Source organism: Phalangium opilio, unplaced genomic scaffold, assembly GCF_054372755.1.
Source record: "Phalangium opilio isolate 3A_F unplaced genomic scaffold, DU_Popi_V2 ptg000013l_1, whole genome shotgun sequence".
Taxonomy (NCBI): Eukaryota; Metazoa; Arthropoda; class Arachnida; order Opiliones; family Phalangiidae; genus Phalangium; species Phalangium opilio.
In genome coordinates this window covers 10,502,289-10,526,279 of record NW_028324148.1, presented here as the reverse complement: position 1 = coordinate 10,526,279, position 23,991 = coordinate 10,502,289, and the positions used below count along the sequence as shown (strand labels likewise).

At 35.9% G+C, this 23,991-nt stretch overlaps 2 long non-coding RNA genes across 2 annotated transcripts; one reads left to right on the top strand and one right to left on the bottom strand.

Moving 5' to 3' along the window:
* The first annotated feature begins 16,696 nt into the window (after positions 1-16,696).
* Positions 16,697-20,541, top strand: LOC149708990 (uncharacterized). Its single transcript, XR_016380150.1, has 3 exons — positions 16,697-16,784; positions 18,328-18,546; positions 19,174-20,541. It is a non-coding gene; the product is annotated as an uncharacterized LOC149708990 (long non-coding RNA).
* An 86-nt stretch (positions 20,542-20,627) lies between these two features.
* On the bottom strand, positions 20,628-22,869 carry LOC149708989 (uncharacterized). The gene is made up of 2 exons (XR_016380134.1): positions 22,487-22,869; positions 20,628-21,577 (listed from the first exon to the last, which is right to left on the bottom strand). It is a non-coding gene; the product is annotated as an uncharacterized LOC149708989 (long non-coding RNA).
* Between the last annotated feature and the right edge of the window lie 1,122 nt (positions 22,870-23,991).

Below are 23,991 nucleotides of genomic sequence, written 5' to 3'. Positions count from 1 at the left end.
GAAATAGGGAGCGAAATTCCGGGGAATTTGGAAATAGGGAGCGAAATTCCGGGGAATTTGGAAATAGGGAGCGAAATGCCGGGGAATTTGGAAATAGGGAGCGAACTGCCGGGGAATTTGGAAATAGGGAGCGAACTGCCGGGGAATTTGGAAATAGGGAGCGAACTGCCGGGGAATTTGGAAATAGGGAGCGAACTGCCGGGGAATTTGGAAATAGGGAGCGAACTGCCGGGGAATTTGGAAATAGGGAGCGAAATGCCTGGGAATTTGGAAATAGGGAGCGAAATGCCGGGGAATTTGGAAATAGGGAGCGAAATGCCGGGGAATTTGGAAATAGGGAGCGAAATGCCGGGGAATTTGGAAATAGGGAGCGAAATGCCGGGGAATTTGGAAATAGGGAGCGAAATGCCGGGGAATTTGGAAATAGGGAGTGAAATGCCGGGGAATTTGGAAATAAGGAGCGAAATGCCGGGGAATTTGGAAATAGGGAGCGAAATGCCGGGGAATTTGGAAATACTGATCGAAATGCCGGGGAATTTGGAAATACTGAGCGAAATGCCGGGGAATTTGGAAATACTGAGCGAAATGACGGGGAATTCGGGAATAGGGTGCGAAGTGCCGGCGAATTTGAAAATTTGAGTGAAATGTCGGGGAATTTTGAAATTAAAACTCTGTGATATCCCTCATATAACATAACACTCGTAAGGTCAACACTCTTGTTGCTTTATGAACCTCGTATACTTTTGAGCTGTTTCAAAGTGGATAAATTGAATTTCGCCATTGAAATATCACAGGTCCGCATTTTTGAAATCAAAAGCAGCTCGTTAATTAAATTAGAAATTAATCTAAATGTATCGATTCATAACTTCAAAGAAATAATTTTTTTAAAACTTGAGGTTCAATTTTAACTCTGTAGCTTAGTCAGTTACATCATATGTACCGATTAGGCCGAGTGACTGTCCCCTCGGTACGAGGGCTCGACCCTATATCTTTCTTCGAAAATCTTATTTTTTTTACCCATGGTGGGAAAAACTTGTACAGGATCAACATACGAATGAAACAATTTTTTCTGGTAAAAATAACATACCGAAAAATAAAAATAATTTAGTTATAAGGCGTGTACCGTCTTATTTGTCTCTATATTTCATGACATTCGAAAAATTTATATCCTTTATTTAATTTCGGCTAATCTAAAATTCCACCCAAATTTCTTGAAATGGAAGAAGCCATGCTATACTAGAGAAATTCATGCGGTGTCGTCGTTGTGCTGATAATGCTGTTCATAAACGAAGTATTTTGAAAAGAATCATGACGCAAACAGGGGCTGATTTTAAATGTAGTCAATTGGTAAGGCCAGAAATAAGATGAGACTAGAAGTAAAGAGCTCTAGCATTGGTAGTAGATCCTATCACTAGTGAAAAAATTTGAGGTTTTTATGCCACTTCCATCGCGCCTACACTAGAGAGAAAAAATTGGTAGAGTTCCAAAAAAATTTCCTACCCCCTTCCCCTAAACCAAAAGCCGCGGAACACGGATGCGGGTGCTGGAATCCAGTTCGGCCGTCTACCGCCACGAGCGTCTCACGTTTTGGAGGGAAAATTCAGAAACCGCTACCAGAGGGCCAACCGTTGGTGTGTTATCAAGAATATTCACTTTCGCCAAGTGAAGAATTTGGTTAGCTCAGTACTTCTAGTCTCATCTCACTTCTGGTAAGGCTTAAATCGTTTCATATTTGTATTTAAAGATATTATTTGAGACTTCATCTAATAATGTAGATTGTTGAGCTACCTTCATTGCTAAATCAAAATATCTTAACTGTTAATCTTCTGCACAAGCAAAGGCAGGGTATTGTAGAAGTGACGGCGAGAATTTTCATTCTGCCGCGAAGATACTTGTAGATATGGGAGGAGCTTATATCATATTCCTTTAATTACGTCACCATGCCCGAAGCGTCACTAGAGTATTAGGGTATCCGCGCACATTTAGACGTTTCATCCTCAACAAAGAGAATGTACCAAGAGGAGCGGAAACTGAATTTGGAAATAAGGAGCGGCTCTGAATTTGGAGAAACTACTTCCGGTTGTTCACGTGGCCCTTAAAAATTACCTTATGGTACTTCAACGGTTAACCCAGAGATCAAGCCTTTGCCACCACCAAAATAAGCAGTCGACATAATTTAACCAATAAAAGACGTCGCTGCTTAGCCAATCAGCAAAAACCGGATCTAGTTACTCCAAAAACCGTTGCCGGGTTTTTCAAAAGCTTTGTGAAAGGCTAAAATTTCTGCTCCTCTTGGTATATTCTCTTTGTCCTTACACAGTTTAGAACTGGAGATAAAGATCCCACGTGTCGCTTGTAATTTTTTCCTGTTGGTCTTTCTTAATAAATCATAGCTTTAGAACTCGTTTCCGGTGAAGATTGCAAGGTGCAACCCGAATTTTCCCCAATTGGTCGTTGACCATTCCTGTCATTGTATTCATACATATTGAAGCCAATGGCCAACGAGTTGCCTAGTACTTTTTATCGGCTTCTAGAATCAGCCCATGACCAGCCAATATTATCAACTTCTTTCAAATTGACCATGAAATTAAGTACTTAAAGGAGGGAACAATAGACGTTAGAAAAAATATTCGAATGGAAGGATTAATAGAAAAAGATTGAACATTGCTTTATGAACCTCGTATACTTTCATTTTTGAGCTGCTTCAAAATGAGTAAATTGAATTTCACCATTGAAATATCACAGGTCTGGATTTTTGGAATTAAAACCAACTCGTTTAATAAATTTTAAACTAGTCAGAATGTATCGATTCATAACTTCAAAGAATTCAATTTTTTCTTTCCAGTAACTATCGGAAAAACCATTTGAATTTCAGGTTTAATTTAAAATAATGTGGAAATTATGAATTGTGAAGCGTAAGTAGTCGTTCTTGTATATGAAGTCAATAGTCGAAGTCCTAACTGACTGGCTCTCGTGATTCACAATCATGTGAAGTCAGATATTAGGCGTATAGACCTTTTCGACGTCAAAAGAAGTGGTAGGCAACCCTCAATATGGGGCCATAAAAGGGGTGTTATCCATAAACGTCTTTGTGCACTCTCATGACACAAAAAGGCAACAGCGCAAGGCCGATACAAAAAAATGGCTCAATCTTTTCAGCTCCTACTATGATCATTAGGCCTAAAAGTTTAACGGTTGCTTGAAGGATCAGGTATACGGCTTATATCAATTCGTGCTTCAAGACACCCCCTTATATAAAGTAAATAGAAAAACTCGTAATAATCTGTGAACAATATGAACAGTGATAGATCAAATTAAAGCTAATATAAAATTCATCAATTAGTTAAATATCCTTGCGTGATAGTGGTCTATATCTATAAGATCAATTCCTAGCGAATGACTGACTTCATGGTTTTAGGCTTCGGTTTGCCATCATGGTGGCCCAAAAACGAATAAAATGTTCCCTCGGGCTGACGGGCTATGCTGAAGCCTTTGCTACTGGTTATCTATACAGTGTATACTAGGGAAACCTACTCACAGCGGACATTCTTGCTGTCCTTATTTCAGACTCAGTGAACCCGAGGCGAATTGAGCAGGGTATATACTTCAAAATAACTGAGAGACTCACGAACTCCAATATGTATGAAAACGTTTTAAGATCTTACAACTGGCACTCACAATGTGTTATAAAACCGGGAAAGCTTTGAGCTATGCCCGTGTTTAAATGTAAAATTAGCCAAATGCTTGAGATAAGCTCTCTATTAAATTTTAGAGGTGTCTTTAGCTTGAGCGAGGCAAATTTAAAACTAAGAACATGCTCACTTTGAAATCGCTCATTGAGTCCCATATCTGATATATGTAAAAGTTGCGATACTCATTGATAAATAGTTTTGAAGTAGTTTATATCCAAATGTCTGAAAATTCCATTTGTGTAGTTAACAAATTGTCTGGATATGCAATTATCGGAAAAGAGATGAAAAAATTATATGGAATTCAAAATGAATTTTACTTGATGTAAGGCTAAGCTTGAACTTGAGCTTAATAAACGTTTTTAGTTAGATTACTAACAACTGGATGAATACTAAACTGACTCGGCATAGATAGAAACATTATTGAGTCCTATGAAATCCAGGGAGCCCAGAGGTCCTATATATAATTTATATAAAATCCTATATACAGGGTGTTTCTGATAAGTCTGCCATAAATCAAGGGGCGTGTTCTTTGGGTCAAACTGAGTGGAAAGTGTCAAAGAACATGGGGTGTACAAGAATTTGCAACGAAGATATGGCCCCCCAAACATTGGCCCCTAAAACAAGAAAATATTCGAAAATGTAGACTAAAACAAATTCAGCCTTATCAACTTGTTTAGAAATATGAGACAATTTCAATAGTTTCCCTCTAACATCGTTATTGAACTTTCACCTGGCAGAAGTGTATTAAATGAGTAGAAGTATGCCTACTCTAGTAAAGTAAATTCAAAGTATCATGGTACCTTTCGGTTGGTATTACTTTTATTCTTAACAAGTTAACATGGACGTTACAGGTATTGTTCAAAATGTCCACCAACGGCGTTAAGACAAACATGAACCCGTCTTTCGAAAGATTCTTGGACATGTTGGAAGATTCCTGGCATGTTCCTGATTGTTTGACAACCTTCAATAATTCGTCTTCGCAAGTCTTCCTCATCACGGACTTCATTCTTGTACACGATGTCTTTGAGATGACCCCAAAGATAGAAATCGCACGGATTTAAATTCGGAGATCTGGCTGGCCACGCAACTGGTCCTCCACGCCCAATCCACCTCAAATTAAACGTAGCATTAAGATGTTCTCTAACTGCACGGCTGAAATGTGGGGGTGCCCCGTCGTGCATAAACCACATGTCACGAAGTAATGCTAACGGTATGTCCTCGAGTAGTTCAGGTAAAGTGTCTCTTAAGAACGTGAGATATGCTTCACCATTTAGTCTGGGTGGAAGAAAATGTGGACCTAGTAAATGATTACCGACAATGCCGCACCATACGTTTAAAGAAAATTGCTGTTGGTGACTTCTAACACTAGTTGCGTGTGGGTTTAATTGGCGCCATTCGTGGTGGTTGTGATAGTTCAGAATTCCATCCCGGGAAAAATGTGCCTCGTCGGTTACTAAAAGGACCCGTGGAAATTGATTGTCCTCTACTCTGGCCAAAAACCACTCGCAAAAGTCGATGCGTCTTGGATAATCTGCCGGGTTAAGAGCTTGCACCTTTTGAATATGATACGGGTGAAACTGATGTCCGCGGAGAATTCGCCAGACCAAAACGTGATTAACATGTAATTGTCGTCCAACTTGTCTGGTACTTGTCGAGGGGTCCTCATCGAACATGGCAAGGACGTCTTCCTCGATTTCCTCCATGTCTTCTGGAATGTCTCGCTCTCGAACGTTGTTGGGTTGTACTTGTCCGATGTCCCTCAAGCGCCTGTCAACAGCCTCGAACGTACGACGATTTGGTATGCGTCGTTGCGGAAATTGTTCCTGGTATCGCCGCTGTGCTTCCACTGAATTGCCCTGCGCCAGTCCATACATGAGATGCATGTCTGCATATTCTGCATTGGTATACGCCATACTGTACTACCACACGTTCGTTCGAAGTGATACTGTGACGTTATCAACAACATCGCGTTACTTTATAGCAAACCACCGTTTAGTTTTTACGTTTGCGTCATGACTGTCAGCATTGTTTTTTATTCACAAACGTAAACAATAAACGGTGGTTTGCTAAAAAGTCTTTGGGGTCATCTCAAAGATTTTTTTGACATCGTGTACAAGAATGAAGTCCGTGAATAAAAAACAATGCTGACAGTCATGACGCAAACGTAAAAACTAAACGGTGGTTTGCTATAAAGTAACGCGATGTTGTTGATAACGTCACAGTATCACTTCGAACGAACGTGTGGTAGTACAGTATGGCGTATACCAATGCAGAATATGCAGACATGCATCTCATGTATGGACTGGCGCAGGGCAATTCAGTGGAAGCACAGCGGCGATACCAGGAACAATTTCCGCAACGACGCATACCAAATCGTCGTACGTTCGAGGCTGTTGACAGGCGCTTGAGGGACATCGGACAAGTACAACCCAACAACGTTCGAGAGCGAGACATTCCAGAAGACATGGAGGAAATCGAGGAAGACGTCCTTGCCATGTTCGATGAGGACCCCTCGACAAGTACCAGACAAGTTGGACGACAATTACATGTTAATCACGTTTTGGTCTGGCGAATTCTCCGCGGACATCAGTTTCACCCGTATCATATTCAAAAGGTGCAAGCTCTTAACCCGGCAGAATATCCAAGACTCATCGACTTTTGCGAGTGGTTTTTGGCCAGAGTAGAGGACAATCAATTTCCACGGGTCCTTTTAGTAACCGACGAGGCACATTTTTCCCGGGATGGAATTCTGAACTATCACAACCACCACGAATGGCGCCAATTTAACCCACACGCAACTAGTGTTAGAAGTCACCAACAGCAATTTTCTTTAAACGTATGGTGCGGCATTGTCGGTAATCATTTACTAGGTCCGCATTTTCTTCCACCCAGACTAAATGGTGAAGCATATCTCACGTTCTTAAGAGACACTTTACCTGAACTACTCGAGGACATACCGTTAGCATTACTTCGTGACATGTGGTTTATGCACGACGGGGCACCCCCACATTTCAGCCGTGCAGTTAGAGAACATCTTAATGCTACGTTTAATTTGAGGTGGATTGGGCGTGGAGGACCAGTTGCGTGGCCAGCCAGATCTCCGGATTTAAATCCGTGCGATTTCTATCTTTGGGGTCATCTCAAAGACATCGTGTACAAGAATGAAGTCCGTGATGAGGAAGACTTGCGAAGACGAATTATTGAAGGTTGTCAAACAATCAGGAACATGCCAGGAATCTTCCAACATGTCCAAGAATCTTTCGAAAGACGGGTTCATGTTTGTCTTAACGCCGTTGGTGGACATTTTGAACAATACCTGTAACGTCCATGTTAACTTGTTAAGAATAAAAGTAATACCAACCGAAAGGTACCATGATACTTTGAATTTACTTTACTAGAGTAGGCATACTTCTACTCATTTAATACACTTCTGCCAGGTGAAAGTTCAATAACGATGTTAGAGGGAAACTATTGAAATTGTCTCATATTTCTAAACAAGTTGATAAGGCTGAATTTGTTTTAGTCTACATTTTCGAATATTTTCTTGTTTTAGGGGCCAATGTTTGGGGGGCCATATCTTCGTTGCAAATTCTTGTACACCCCATGTTCTTTGACACTTTCCACTCAGTTTGACCCAAAGAACACGCCCCTTGATTTATGGCAGACTTATCAGAAACACCCTGTATTTGAACCTAAAAGGTCCTATAAAATCCTATATTTTTGAATCTGAAAGGTATTATAAAATCCTATATATTTAACTTATAGTGTTTTCCTTTGTGGTCGCCTGAGAGCGCTCCATATTTTCGTGTTACGTCATCGCTCTAGCTCGGAGGACCGAATGTAGTTGCTCCCAGTGAAAGACAGAAGTTTTTTCAGAGCGGTTTTGTGACGTCATTAGGCGCTCCACTTTGGTCGCTCCGTCTCTAGAGTCGGAGCAGTTGGGATCAATCCGGGAGGGAGCGACTGGGTCTATGTAAGACGCCAATCAGTCTCGGAGCAGCTAGTTTTTTTAACTGAAAGACGAATTTTTTTCGGAGCGCTCGGATCACCTCAAAGAAAAACGCTATTAGTCGAAGTTTTACTATAGTTTAGCATCATTGTTATCAAAATTTAGCTCTTTCAGTGAGATCACATTTCACTAGACAACCAAATTGCGCGGTTTGCTCAGGATTTTTTTTATATTATATTTTAATTACGATCCTAATTTCAGAGTAAAATTCAATTTCTTATATTTCTTTTGAAATTTTTCTACATGGCTTAAGCAAAGTAGCATTATATAGGAGAATTTACTGTTCTATATTTTCCTATTAAAACACATTTTTTTCTCCTATAAAATCCTATAATTCCGAAAAAAAATTCTTACTTATCCTATACGTTTTTAGCTGGGCTCCCTGGAAACGCAATTTAAAGAGTAGTGCTAAATCGTCACCAATACATATATATCAATGCCTAGTCAAGCACCAGGTTTATCTTTTCGTATTAACTATCACACAAAAACCCTTTGTTTTTAGTGAAACTATAATAAAGGCGGATACTGTTTCTAGTTATAAAAAAATAAAGAAAAATTATTAAATATAGATAGCGATTGTTTAAATATAAATTTAATTCTAAAACCATTTGCATTCCACAAAGAAAATTATTTTAATTTAGCCTAATTATAAAAAATAATCAATGCGCAAAAATCTATAACATTATACTCAATCCAGGATGTGTTTCAATTGGTTAAAAATATAATCCTTAATGACTCTACAAAATATTCCATTGGATAATCGTAGTAATTCATTTATGGCTTTTCCCTTCGGTGCTGGATTTAAATTTTTTACTTCATTTTATGTGATTATGAGAGTGAAGCCTAAAGGGGAATTAGCCGAGCGTAGAGAGATTTTTCTCGTTTTGTTCCAAGTATTTCACATGGTTAAGATATCTGAGCTTTTGCGCCTCATAACGTGAACCAATGAAGGGTAAAGCTGGAATTGCATAAAAGGGGCTAACCACCTGTGTCTGTGACAATCAGATTTAAAAATCTTATTCTGTACAGGGTTGAAAACAACGCGTTGGTGCAAAGAGAATATACCAAGAGGAGCAGAAAGTTTAGCCTTTCAAAAGGGTTTTGAAAATCCCGGCAACGGTTTTGGAGTTACTAGATCCGGTTTTTGCTGATTGGCTAAGCAGCGACGTCTTTTATTGGTTAAATTATGTCGACTGCTTATTTTGGTGGTGGCAAAGGGTTGATTTCTGGGTTGACCGTTGAAGTACCATAAAGTAATTTTTAAGGGTCACGCGAACACCCGGAGCTAGTTTCTCCAAATTCAGAGCCACTCCATATTTCCGAAGTTTCCGCTCCTCTTGGTTGGTGTTATGCTGGAATTTTTTAACGGTAGAAGCATGCGCTTGTAGAGAAAATAGGTTAATTTTAGCAACAAACAAAAAGTACACTTCATTAACAATTCCCTTTTTTGGCTGTAGATGACATGTTAACTGAGAAGCTAACTACCCAGGCTCCACCGCCTACAGGAACTAGCTAATCAGGGAAGGGCTTCTTGACGTCATAGATTTATTGAAAGTAGTACATGATGCTGGCGATCCAAACGTTAATATTTGGTACTAAATCTAGCATCTGCTACTTTATGAGCATATTCACGGCTTGACCCCTGTGCCACGGTCGGGAAGGTAATCATACGCAGAGGGAGGTCGACTTTATTCTGGGATAAAGGAAGGCTTCTCATATTACACGGCGAGAGTATGTTTAAACGAAGTGTACTTCTTGTTGTTTTATCTATATGCTTTTGATATAGATAAGATTGAAGAAACAAAAAAAATTTTCCAAATTAAAACTTATAAACATTAAATTTTTAATATTATAAGGATTTGTCACTGTCAGAGGAATTACATTTTGTTGGGCAAATTTTCTTCGTTTTCGAAAATTGCAACTTTGAACTTTACACCCAATGTCTTTAATGCATAATAAAAGAGATAATTAATGTTTAAAATTTTTTAAATATGCTGTTAATATTGACAATTTTTGGGCTAAAATATAGTTTGGAAAAATCACGGAAAATAGGCAGGGAAAAATCGCTGAAAATAGGGAGATAGTCATTTAAATCACGGAAACGAATCAGAGAAAACTTGGAAAGACCGCTCAGAATTTGAATCTGAAAAATTGTGAGACCCCATTAAATTTCCTTACAAGTGGTTAGACCCTCGTTGTATCTCGCTAAGTAAGCTTTCTTTGTACAACGTGAGAAATCTTGAAATCGAAATTTCATCTTCCCAATATTCTTTCCATTATACAATATATATATTTATATACAATAAAAAAGCACACGCCTCGAAAAAGCTCTGTTAGAACTAATATCCCCTGCGGCTGGTAATAATTAGTCTCTAATTTAGTCTCTTAAATTTTTAGTATTGCTTTGATTTTATTGGTTGAATTTCTTTCTGGAAATGGCCGCTTAAGTGGCGCTACGGCCCACCTTTTTCGAAATCTGGCCAGACACATACCAGCGTAGCTAAATTATATGAGACGAAGAAACCGGAGAGTGTCTTACGAATGGTATGATTAAAATTTTTTTTTCTTCTATATTTTTTTCCAATATGCTGATGTTTCTGTTCGCCCCTTCTGCTAGATTTCTTCGTAGTTTAGATCATTAAAAAAATTCATTTAGGGGTAAGAGAAATAAAAGATTTCAAGGGGAAAACATTCTTAATAGTTTTTACGTGGATTGTAAGGCGAATGAGCAAAATCCGGTTTGAACAAAATAAAAAAGAAAAGAATTAAAATGCTTAGCTAGATATGCTCGACGAACGTTAAAAAAAACCCCCGAAAACTTGGCCTGAGTATTATATTTCATTTTATATAAGATCTATTGTTAATGAATTTCACATTTTTATACTACACACCAGAGATTCTTTATAAAGAAAACTAAAAACGGTGTGGAATTTTTCTTTGGGGTTAATTTGCCAAAACATGACTCCTACACCGAGCTATGTACGGAAGAATGGTGGTACACGAGACGAGTTTGTTAATTCACTAAATTCTGTTGTAATTTGTCGATTGATTGCATTGGTGAATACAGAAATGATTTAGTTCCTTTTGTAGGTTAATTTACGTTCCGTAATTTTAAAACACTACTTCGTGATAAACGGATATTTTGTACTGTACAAACGTTACAGTGTTTAGTGCTCTATTTAATTTAATTTAATAGTAGGGTTTAATTTCGATGGGATTAGGTTTTTAATATTTTTAAATTCTTGAAAATGTGAAAATTCAGCAAATCTAGCTGGAAATTGCTGATGATTTAGAAAGATAATGGTTTTGAAGGTTTGCATTGATTAAAATGAAACAGCATAATATGTTATTTTTAGTTTTAAAATATTAACTTGTTTCGTAAGCCATTCGTAGAAATTGTGGAGTTCAATTTTGATTAGGATTTTTTTAAATACTTGAATATGTGAAAATTCTGCAAATGTAGTTGGAAATTGCTGATGAAGTCTATAGAAAAAGAATGGTTTGAAGGTTTGCTTTAGTTAAAATGAAGCAGCGTAATATATAACCCTTAGTTTTAAAATATTAATATGTTTAGTAAGCTATTTATAGAAATTGTAGAGTTCAATTTTCATTAGCATTGTTTTTTTTTAGTTTTAAAAACCTGAATATTTGAAAATTGAGCAAATATAGCTTTTCATTTCTCATTGATAGCGTAGATCCGCGATGAAGTATTTAGAAATAAAATAACTTAGTTTGCTTTTGAAGGTTTTAATTACATAACGTTTGAATGTAATTACGTAACGAATAACTCCTGCTTTCAAAGCAATAACATGATTCCTAACCTATGCAAAGGAATAAAACCGTTTAATTTATATTACCATGCGTTTTTATAGTTCTGAATACTTGAAATTGTGAAAATAGAGAAATGGATAAGTTTGTTTTAGAAATATTTCCATTTATAAATTACAAAAAGAATGAAGCGTGCAGAAAAAAATTGACTGGGTGATGAGGTCGTAACGATGGCGCCATCTGGTGAAAGGAATACTCAGCTGTCGATTTTTTTTCAAGATAAGATATGTCCTTTTTTCCCCCAAAAAAGTTTAAATGTAATATTTAACGATCGGTTTACACGCTAATATCTCTTTCATATCTTTAAATGTATTTTTCACTAAAAATGGCATTTGACATTCCCTCGTGTTACCAGACTGCCTAGTGACTACAGAGGGAAGAAAGACCGGCATTTCGGTTTTATTCAGTACTTATTTAATTTGGATCACGGTAAGCCTACGCTGCTACTGAAGTTAAAGCTGAACTGAACTCTCGTATCAGATCACCTGATTTTCACAAGCAGTGATGTGTCTGATCATTATTAGGTTCAAATAATAAATATGACTGTTTCACTGAAAAAAATTGGTATAGGGTTTCCAGTACGTAACATCATGACAAGCTCCAAGTAACACGTGACAAACTTATGGAACATATCTTAATAACTTATTTTTGTTGTTGTGAAAAATGATATATAACGACATGCTAAGCTACCCAGTTTCTCGGATGTTTAAATGTACTGCAAACATGAAAGAGTTTCGTGTTTGCCAAAGTTATTCAGTAAAACTGTATGAAATAGCTGAATGATCACGCTAATGATATTGTACCAAATTTTAAAAATCAGAGAAAAGAAATTTATTTCTGTCTAATAATATACATAGTGATTCTGATAAGACTGCCATAAATTATGGGGGATGTTCTTCGAGGGGTTTGAGTTGAAATTGTTCTATGACATTTCGCCTCATTTCAATTCATAATATGAGTGTTTTGGGGATGAATGCTTAATTATATTGTCTTTCAGTTTTTAATTAAATGGCCATTCGTAAAATACTCTAATCTTAATTTGAAAACGGCAAAATTTCATAGAACATTTTTGACTCAAAATCCCCAAAGAACACCGCCTTAAAACACCCTTTGAAGCTTAATGTCTAGATATTCGCTGACCCAACCCGGCCAACGCTATGGAACTGAGCTGAACTAAATCAATTCTAAAACATTCCCCTGCAGTGTTATTGATACTAACCATACAGTTTGGTAAATAATATTTTGAAATTAACGAATTGTGATTGTGCATAATGAACAAACATACGAACAAACAAACCAACAAATAGAGAAGAACGAATATTTTGGTAGTAAAATAAGTCATACGCTTCTTATAAGTTGGCTGAATGAGCTGGGGATTTTGCACAGAAAGTTAACAATACCATACAGTTTGGTAAATAAAATTTGGAAATGATCGAATTGTGATTGGTTTGTTTGTTCGTATGTTTGTTACATACGAACAAACAAACCAACAAATCGCGAAGAACGAAGATTTTGGTAGTAAATATTGTCATAAAGTTATCAGTTTGCGCAGAAAGTTAACAATCCTGGTTAATATTAAAATTCAAGTGGAGAAAATTACAGAACATCAAACTACTAGAAACGGTGTCCAATTTCAAGTTAAAAACTTGTAGGAGGTTATTTTTTTTTACAAAATCCTTTTTTATATATAAATATAATTCAAAAAACTGAGCATGAAATAAGTTTTTAAAGGAAACTCGTCCCCTCCCACAGAAAGCATTTATATCTTTTAATATTATTTTCTCGCGCGGCTTTAACGGCTACCAAGGTTATGCGTTCCAGAGAAAAACGGAAGATTTAGAGCTAACGCCCCGTTCCCACATTATGGCGATTCGTCCGTGCCTAATCGGCTTTTTGAAGAGCAACTGGCACTTTTTCGACCAAGAAATGCCCAAAAAACCATGGATGGCGTTTAAAAATTGGCGAAAAGTACCATTTTTATTTATTGCCTGCACATTTCATATTACCGGAAATGGAAAAATATACGAAGAGTTGGCCATTTTTGAGTTTTGTAGTAATTCAAAATTCCCGTCACACTTGTCTTCGTTCATAGTTCGAGGTTTGAATAAGAAGTAGACGTTTTCAAAATGAAAATAGCTTACGGACTAAATATTGATTCAATATTAGTTGCACACGTGTACGCCTTCAGCGAATAATAATACTGAAACTGGTAATAGATATTAAGAACAATAAGGGTCACTCCTAAATAGTGAAAATTTCAGTGTTTTCCAAAGTTTTCAAGCTTGCGATAATTTTTCAGAGAGCTTTATTTTGAACCTTTTCTTTAGTTAAATTTGCCGTTAACGATTATATGTCTGGTCTAATAATTATTTTATAGCCGGCTCTATTAAAATGATGCTAGATCGTAGCGAATATAATCCAATATCATATTTATGCAGAGTACTATAGCGCTAAGTTATTTAAATAACTGATTTAAGTTTATAATAATTTAGTGTAATACTTTCTTCGCTTGAACTTCCAATATTTATCGCACCGGCAAGTTAAACACCCTGCCGAATTTGAATTAAGGTATCAATGCCTTTTTCACGCTGTTGAACTAAAATACCATTGTCGAAAAAATTAACAGAACTACTGTAGTTTTTCTGAAAAAGATTTCTGCCCTTCCCACAAAAAGAGCCAAAACCCAAAACGGTTTTCATGGTATTTTTGATATGTCTGCCATAAATTAAAGTGGATGTTCTTTTGGCAATATTGAAATTTGAGTCGAAAATGTTTTATGACATTTTGCCGTCCAAGCCACTGTTTAACGTTATGATTTGAGTGTTTTAGGGATAACCACTTAATTTAATTAGATCAATTTGTTTCTAAATTCAATTTAAAGGGTCATCCGCAAAATACTAAAATCTTAACCCGGACGGCAAAATCTCCGTAAGAATATCCCCTTAATTTACTTTACGGCAGTATTATTAGAAATCAGGGTTCGAGTTAAAAAAACCCAGCCCAAAAAATAACCACGGGTTTTGGGTTTTACCCACCATATAAAACCCATTTAAGAAAACCCATCTCTTTTAGATCTTCAATTTTGATGAATTTGAATGCTAGAATAACATCATTTTAAAGATATATGTGTTTTAACTTCAAAAGTACTATTTAATAATATTTATTGTTTTTTTTTATGAAACATGACTTTTTTTTCAAGCAATTACTTCTGAATGACAATTTCTACCATGCTCGTAACTGCCAAGTATAAAAAACCCAAAATACCCAATAAAACCCGGTGGGCTCTGCTTTTTTGAACCCTGTTAGAAACACCCATTCATTTTAATACTAATAATCCAGTTAATCTATACGAGATGAACTAAAATATTAGTATTAAAATGATAAAAAAAGCGTTTTAATCGGATACTTAAGTGATCACTAATAGCGAAATACTGGATGGAAATCTTCATCGGCGATAAGTCTAGTTCGTTAATTATTCTATAGAGTTGGTGTGATGCATTCAAATAAACAGGTGATAGCAGAGAAATTTAACGAATTGTCGCAGTACTTCTAATTAATATGGAATCAATTCAAATCTGTTAGATCAAACAGTGACATTGGTTCATATGGCACCTTCAATTAAAGGTATTTCAACCCTAACGAAAATGCATGATCAAATATTGATCAAAAGATGTTGATACAAAACTGGGCCGATCAAACATTGACAGAATTTTGATTTCAAAAAATCCAATCAATATTTGTTCTAAGTCTGACTGAAAAATTTCAGAGCAACGTTATCTCGCTCATTAAAAATTTTATATCACCTTTATAAACTCCTGATTTCCAAATGATCAACTATTTAGGTAAGGCATGATAGAGGCAATGAAAACAGGTGAAGTGTGTGGGGTTCACTATTTGTAATATACATTACAGTCTTTATATTTTAAGAAACCACGTACTGTACAATATATTTGAGAAACTCAAAATTCCCAAAAATTCAGACAGGAAAAAAATTGTTGAACACGAAAATTTTTCCCAAGGATGTTTCACGTGAGTGGAAGACAATAAATCATTGTCATTTTTCTCTTAAACAAAATGGTGATTTAATTGACATTAATCTAGTCGGCATTTTTTCTTTTCTTAACAATCCTGTTAACTTCGCTCAGTCTCCTTAGCATGACTTAAAAATATTTTTCGCTTCGTTTCACATAAGCTTGCCTTAAAGGTCTTATATTATTGAAACGTCTATACATGTAGGTCCCGCGAATCAAAGAGAATACACTTAGAGGAGCGGAAGCTTAAGCCTTTGCCAAAGCTATTAAAATAGGTGTCTGAGAGCTTTAGTGAACTACATCCTGTTTCGGATAATCCCTGTATCTCTAATTACCCAAGAACATGTCGTCTTATTTAAGATGAAAATCATTATAAAGAAATATGCAGAAAATTAGTAACTAATGCTCTGACTTCTGCATCGAACCAAATGATCATAGTATGAGGTTACGAATACATATCGTCGATAATTAATTTTGGATACTTGGTGTTTTAATTATTACTTTTTGTTTATTTCAATAACAAACTTGTCAGTTTTAAATTAGTATAGATTCAAAATTGGCTAAATAAGGGCCGTGGTCCGAAAGCTTCCAAAATAATTTTTAGTTTGTAAATAAACTTATAATTTTAATGAGTTGCATGAAGTATCAGTTCCTTCTTTAAATAAACGAAAAGTAATTGCGAAAATATAGTTTAACATTGAACTAGCATGAAAGATACGTTGCGTTGCCAGTAAGTACTTCGTAACATAATTTATAATACCACTCTTCGAGTCGCCATTTTAAAATATGGATGTAACTCGAAGTTCTCGAACCCGAAAAGCCATGAAGCCTGTATAGCATATATATAACGTGTGTACAAAATATTAGTGAAATCGGTTGCCACGAATGGATATTATTTCATAAAGGTTCTTTACATTTCTGGACGTTGTTTTTCAATATGACCGCGGATTGGAAAAAAATCATTCTAAATAACTAATGTCTCTGCAAAAACCTTAATTCTAGGTAAAGTGGTTAGGCCTTGGCTTTATCAGTCAGGAATTCTACTTATGCAGAATTATTTGTATACATATTTAATTTTATTTGTTTTTTTAAAGGGTTTTAATAAAGTTGGGTCCCCATGAGGTTTCAGTATGTGACTAATAAGGAAAGGAAATGAGGTATACTAGGGAGGTGTAGTAGTGTCAAGTCACCTCCGGAGGACACAGGACAGTCAGCACCTATAAGGTAAACCTTTCACAATAAGTAATTTAAATAGCAAAAGATAAATACATAAGCCTGCCGAAGAAAACTAACTACCCAATAGAATCACTCGATTACGTGACACTCCAGATCTAGAAATTCAAAGCTTTGGGTTGCAAAATAAGGTTCAGTCTTCTACTCCTCTTGTTACATTCTTTATGCCTGAATGTTGTTTAATGAAAATTCACTTTCTTCGGGTGTATTTCCCTTCCAATTTTCGTTAAACCAATATCTCCGACGAGTCCAAGACTCCAAGCAGGGTCTTAAGAAGGGGGATCACAACCTCCTCATTCTTCCTTGGAAAGCTGGGACTAATAACTTTGAGGTATCCCGAGCTATTTTATGTGGTTATATCGGTAAAAGACGCGGTTTCTTCTTAACTTGTGTCGCCATCCCGTGGTGAGGCGAGACAACTTTGATATTTACTAAAAAACGACAGCCGGACTCCCGCTGCGTCAGAGGTTTACTGAGACTTGAGCGCCTAAACGTTTTAACTTAAATAAACACTAGGACTTTCTTTTGCTAAAAATTTAAACGATGTATCGTCGTACTTGAAAACATACGTGTTTAGCTACTGATATTTATACTAAATATAAATGTTTATTTCAACAAATAAAGAAAAAGATAATAGACTCAGTATAAAAAATTCTGAATGACGGTTTACATGGAACAGGATGGTGGAAAGCGACCAAAATGTAATCGTATTTAACGATAAAATCTCTGACATGGTTAAAAAAAATAAGTCGACTTAAAGTATTTACATAGCGTTTCTGGTAGGTCTGTTTCGTAGTTATAGGTTAGTTTGAAAGTACTTGTGCAATATTGAGTCCAAAATGTTCCATGGCATTTTGTCGCCCGGACCACGGTTTTCCAGTTACGATTTCTATAGTGTTTTAGGCCTACTTTAATCATCATTGTCTTTCAGATTCTAAATTAAACTAGGGATTATCAGCAAAGCACTTCAATCATAACTTTAGAACGGTAGACCCTGAGCCAAAATGTCGTAGTTCATTTTCGTTTCGATATCACCCTTCATAAATTTTTACAAGCCTTTCGGAAACACTCTGCAAAATGCCATTAAATATTGCGATTTATAAACACTTAATTATCAAACTATACTTGTGTATTAGCGGAGCCTACCGGTACTTAAAATAATAGTGTACATTTTTAACCTTATGGTCATAGATGACGTTATGACTGTCATAATATTTGCAAAAAAGTCTATGTACAGCTGTATGGATTGAAACACACAAAATCGTCTACAGCGAAATTTAGTATTCAATTTCATTATAGCCTATCTCAATTTGGGTTTAATCTTCAAAAATTAGAAAGTCGATAATTTTAACCTAATCATTGATAGGTATAGTCGAAATTAACATGACTGTAACCAAATTTGAAGCTCAGAAAAATAGATATTCGTTGTGAACACAGAGTTATACAGTTTTTAGCCCGTGAATTTTGTTTGAGAATCCTGATATTTAAAATAAAATGATACGTCATTTAATAATTTCAAACCGAAATTCTTAAGGGTTTCAATGCATGAAGTAATGAGGTTTAATTTGGAAACGACGGAATTGCTGTGGGATCAAGCCACCACCACCGGCGAACACGGGACAATCGGCACCAATAGGGTAGGATTTCCTCATACTTTGTAGCCAAGAAGCTTGGCTTACAGGAGTGGACCGTGCACACTAACGACATTCGATCAAACCTACTCATTGAAAGACAAATAATTGCGGAATTTAAGGTACACAGTTGGTTATAAAACCCTTTTGTATGTCCCATAGAACTTCATAGAATAATGTCGTCATCTTTGAAACTTTGAATAGCAAGTAGAAATGGAGAGAATTATGTTCCAATTATTATTTCTTTTTTACTAGAAAAAACACATTAATTTTACAGTTTGGAATATTCCTAATTCAAATCGTATCATGCCTTATTTTAGTAAATGAGACTTACTCTAAGCATTCGATAGAAACTGTCTTCCGAATCACGTGACCTTTAAAGGGATATAATATGTTGTATAGAAGCGGGGTCTATATTAAACTTACCTTCCATCAAATAGCGCTCTACTGCGCATAAGTGAATTTTGTAGCGTTTTCAGTGCATTGGGAATGGGCATAGGTATTTCTGTTGAATTTATCCGCCGAGTCGTTTCACGGCTTACAGTCACGTGACATTGCCCAATCACTACTTTAGGAAAAATATAGTTCTTGAGACGACACTACAAAACGGATTGTACATTATTTTAAAATATAACGCTAGTCGCCAGACACAATTTTTAAAATCGGACGATTGAACTACTCACTTTTTTTCACGAGAAATAATATTCTGCTGTTGTATAACATACCACGTTTTTCCTTTGGATTTTAAGGTATAAGAAGAATGCATTCGAAAAGAAAAAAAAATTGACACGTTTAATAAAAGTTGGCCTCAACCGTGGCTCGATCGTATAGCGGCGGAAGAGAGATCGTGGTTGACCTCTTAAAGACTGCCTGACCTTTTGGTTGGAGAAAGTTTGGATTGTTAGACCTTGAGACCAATTAAATAAGAAAATGATGAATACTCGTCAAGACCTTTAACTACCGAAGTCTATTTTGGCGCTGAGATGTTATATTCAAGGGGAGGGACCGAGGGGCCAGTCACTCAGCGTGACGTTTCACTGTACTAAAGGGATTACGCGTAGTCTTTAAAAGCAATACCCATTATGGTACTTAGTAAAATTATTAATCGCGAACCTCAATCTTTGTACAGTGAATATCCTCTCGGGTGGAACTGGGAGGTGAGAGCAAAGGTTTTCTTGAAACTAATATTGTTATAAAGGTCCCTTAGAATGTGCTAAGAAAGTGATAGAGTTAAAAAATTATTTATGATAACATTGAAAGACGTTTTCTTGGATGAATCGGATACTTATTAAGGTGCTTAATAATTATTTAATAGTACTTTTTTGTGTTATTTACAATATCTTTGTGTTAATTGTTGAATTTGCAATATATTTATGTGTTAGTTGTTGAATTTACAATATAATTATGCGTTATTTGTTGAATTTACAATATAATTATGCGTTAATTGTTGAATTTACAATATAATTATGCGTTAATTGTTGAATTTACAATATAATTATGCGTTAATTGTTGAATTTGCAATATTCGTGTGTGTTATTTGTTGAATTTACAATATTCGTGTGTGTTATTTGTTGAATTTACAATATTCGTGTGTGTTATTTGTTGAATTTACAATATTCGTGTGTGTTATTTGTTGAATTTACAATATTCGTGTGTGTTATTTGTTGAATTTACAATATTCGTGTGTTGTTTGTTGAATTTACAATATTATTTTGTGTGGTTCGTGAATTTACAATATTATTTTGTGTGGTTCGTGAATTCACAATGGATTTGAGTAGTATTTGTTGAATTTACAATGGATTTGAGTAGTATTTGTTGAATTGGCCATAGATTTCTGGTTGAAATTACAAAGTATTTGTTTGTTATTAGTGGAATTCACAATAAAACTGTTTGATATTTGTTTAATTTTTCTGGTTGAAGTTACAAAGTTTTTGTTTGTTATTAGTGGAATTTACAATAAATCTGTTTGATATTTGTTTAATTTTTCTGGTTGAAATTTCAAAGTATCTGTTTGTTGAATTTACGATATATTTGTTGTATTTACAATATATGTCTTATTTGTTGAGCTAACAATATATTTGTGACTTACTTGTTGAACTTAGAATATATTTTTTTATTGCTTGAATTTAATATCCATTTGAGTCTTATTTTTTGAACTTACAATATGTTATAGGTTGAATTTACAATGCAATTGTGTCTTATTTGTTGATTTTACTATGAGTTTCCTTCTTATTTGTGGAGTTTACAATGCATTTTTGTCTTATTTGTTACCTCTCCCAACCTCTCTGAGTGACGATGACGTTACGGAGAGGTATTACACTGGACGTGTCTGTCACCGCGTTCACAGTTGGTAAATGAAGTATTGAGATTGTTTTTATCAATAAGTAATTACACCCTTTGTTCCTTCAAAACATGTTCGATTGCGTGCACATTGGAGTTAATTATACTAAATGACAGCACCAAATTAATGAATAATGCATGAGGATTAAGTGGCCCGAGGCCAACCTTTCCAGGAGACGTTATTGTTATTGTAAAAATTTCTATAGAACGACTAGAATCTGTCTGGTGGGTCTAATGCTCAGGCTTAAGTAACTTAATTTCTTATACTTTACTTAATGACAAAGATAGATATAGATAAAATATTTCGGTTGGATAGAACTAACAAGTATGATGAAGTTTCCACCATTCAATATCTTCAAAATGTTACACTCTTGTGTTTGACAATATCTTGTATTTAGTCATGAAAATTTTGATTTATCATTAAGCTAGGTTAAACGTTATTGAACAAAATGGTAAGGACTCTTTCGAATATACAAATGATAGTACCCTATCAGCAGCTATATGCATAGTAGGAATTGATAAAATAGGATTCGATAATTTCACCCCAACTTCGATAAAATTGAACCAAAAACAACTAAAAAAAGGAATTGAAATATCTATTTTGTTACGCATTTGAGAATGTACTCCGCTAAAAGTGAAGCAAACGAAACTCCAATGCTACAGATCCAGATCAGAAATGCTCCTCCAAGCTGTTTGATTGTAACGGCTCCTCCAACAGATACGGGTTTCGACCACGCATACTTTGTGTATTTATCAAGTCTTTCAAGGTTGTCAAGGTTAAGTTCCATAGGGCATTCAACGCTTCTCAAGACCCTATAAAAAGGTCATTTACAATGAAAATTAAGTGAATGTATCGGACGCAATATTTTCCTAACAGAAACATGTAAATAACTGGAAGATTTAAGTGAATGATTCCTTAGGAGGAAGACATGAAACTGTATAGTAGAGATGGGCCGATACCAGCTCAAACCGATACCGGTATATCGATTTAGCCAAATATCGGTACCGATATCGGTATTGACCCATCTCTACTGTATAGTATTGAGACGATTTTATAGGAATGCCTGTCTAATATCATAGGTCCTAAATCTCAATGATGGAACTCATTGTGGCTGGGTGTTAGAGGTGATCAAATAAATACGTCATTTTGCTTATGACAATCTGAAAGTTTTTGATAGGCTAAAATGGAGTGGAATATACGAAGGGTACTAGGCTGGTTGACACATTGAAGCCAAAGGGAGGGTCAAATACGAAGAGGTCTGTACGCGGGCTGACACATTGAACAAAGATAGGGGCCAATACGAAGCACACTTTATAGCAAAGCTTGGGTCACTTGGTTCCCCTACTGGCTGACTTTCTTTACCAACTCCAGTTTTGGCTTGGCGAAGGCTAAAGGGCGACATTTATGCATGCACTTTCAAATCCCGCCCACAAGTGCCTCCTGGCTTCGCTAGGCCAAAACTGGAGTTCGTAAGGAACGTCAGCCTGTAGGGGAACCAAGTGACCCGAGCTTTGCTTTAAGGAGAAAGAGACCGGGGAAAACTTGACCAGCTCCAGTCAAGCGTTTGAGCGATGATGGCCATTCGAAAGGTCCTCATCACCAAAACTAAAATTCTTGACATATGAATTTTAGACGTAAATACCATAGTAGATGCAATGCAGGAACGTATAAATAATGAAGCGTTCAAGAGAAAATAAATTCTTGCTTTTGTTCGTACTTACGCAGCTGTGGCCATTTCCAGAACTTCAGGACGTTTGATGATTTCTTCGTGAAATGTCAAGTAGAGAGGATATTCCTTGATTGCCCGTTTACTAATGTGAAAGTCAATTTTTAGACCTGAAACAGAGTGACGCTCGTTTTTAAAAATCTTTCATGAGCTTCGGTGAAAACATCTCATTTATTTTAATCCGGCATACGCCTAACTTCTAAACAGTGCGTTGATACTTCGTTTGGCCTTGGTATACCATAGAAACTGACAAGTTTTTAAACAGTGCTGCAAAAGTTCGAATGTTCGTGCTGCGGTTTTGTATAGACAAGTTTTCCAAATCCCTGTTGACTTTATATAAAGCTATTACTCACCTTCTACTTTTAGTGTCTCGTAGAATTTCTTTAACTCTGTTTCTGTCATGACCATAGCCCATGGAGTAGTTTTCCACGGGAACTTATGAGGATCAATGTGTTCCAATTTATTGTCCTGTACGTTAACGCAAAGTCTGAATTCATCGATTGCCATGTTTGATACTATTGGTTTATCTGTACAACGGTTCTGATAATACAGAGTAATTGAAATAAGAATGAAAGTTATCTTCCACCAAGAAAAGTATCTTGATAAACAATATATTTGATAGTGATAGTAAAAGCTTTCTTCAAAATATTGGTCGTTAGATGTCACATTTAACCCTTGTCACAAATATCCCTATCGTGAGGGATCCTGCGGAAGGTCGTGTCATGTTGGCGTCGATAAACAGAATGCTACAAGCTTCTCCTACATACAGGTTGGAAATCTTTTCCGGCTACTTCTAAACGTAACGAGAAGTATCTCGACTGCTTGCCATCGAAATTTGAATCATACGTATAAATAGAGTCTTGGCACAATTTAAGAACTCCCAACGTTACCACTTAAATTTCCTCTCATTCTTTGTCTAAATGAATAAGTACTTTGATTTTGCAATGAAGGAAGCTTTATACTTGACCTTTATAGTTCATGTAACCATCGAATAATATCTTTAAATCTGGAACGATGTAAGACTTACTGTTTTACAAAATCTGAAATTAGTAAATGTTTCATCCATGTATTGTCTCAAAATTTTTCGTTTAGGAACATCAGGATGAACTCTTTCTAAATCCTTCGCAGAATCAACGACGTAATATACCTGGGTATTGAATTCCGTTTTCGTAAAACAAGATATTTGATACAAGATGTACGTTACAGCCAAAATCCAAGCACCAACAGCTACACGTGAGCTAAAGCTATCTTTAACCGAAGAATATGCTGGAAATTAGAAAATAACAAGCGGGCTTAAATATTTCACTTATTGGCTTATAAATTCGAGGTTAATCAAAAGAAGTGTTGGTGAGGCGAATTATCTACAGAAATCGGTGGACTTCTTGCATCCATGGAGTTTTTTCATATTCACATAGTTGCTTACATGGTGGCCATTGTCAAACTGTGGCTTTTAACTCGATTTGAAAATTTTTATTCTATTTAAGTAAAAGTAATCAAGGC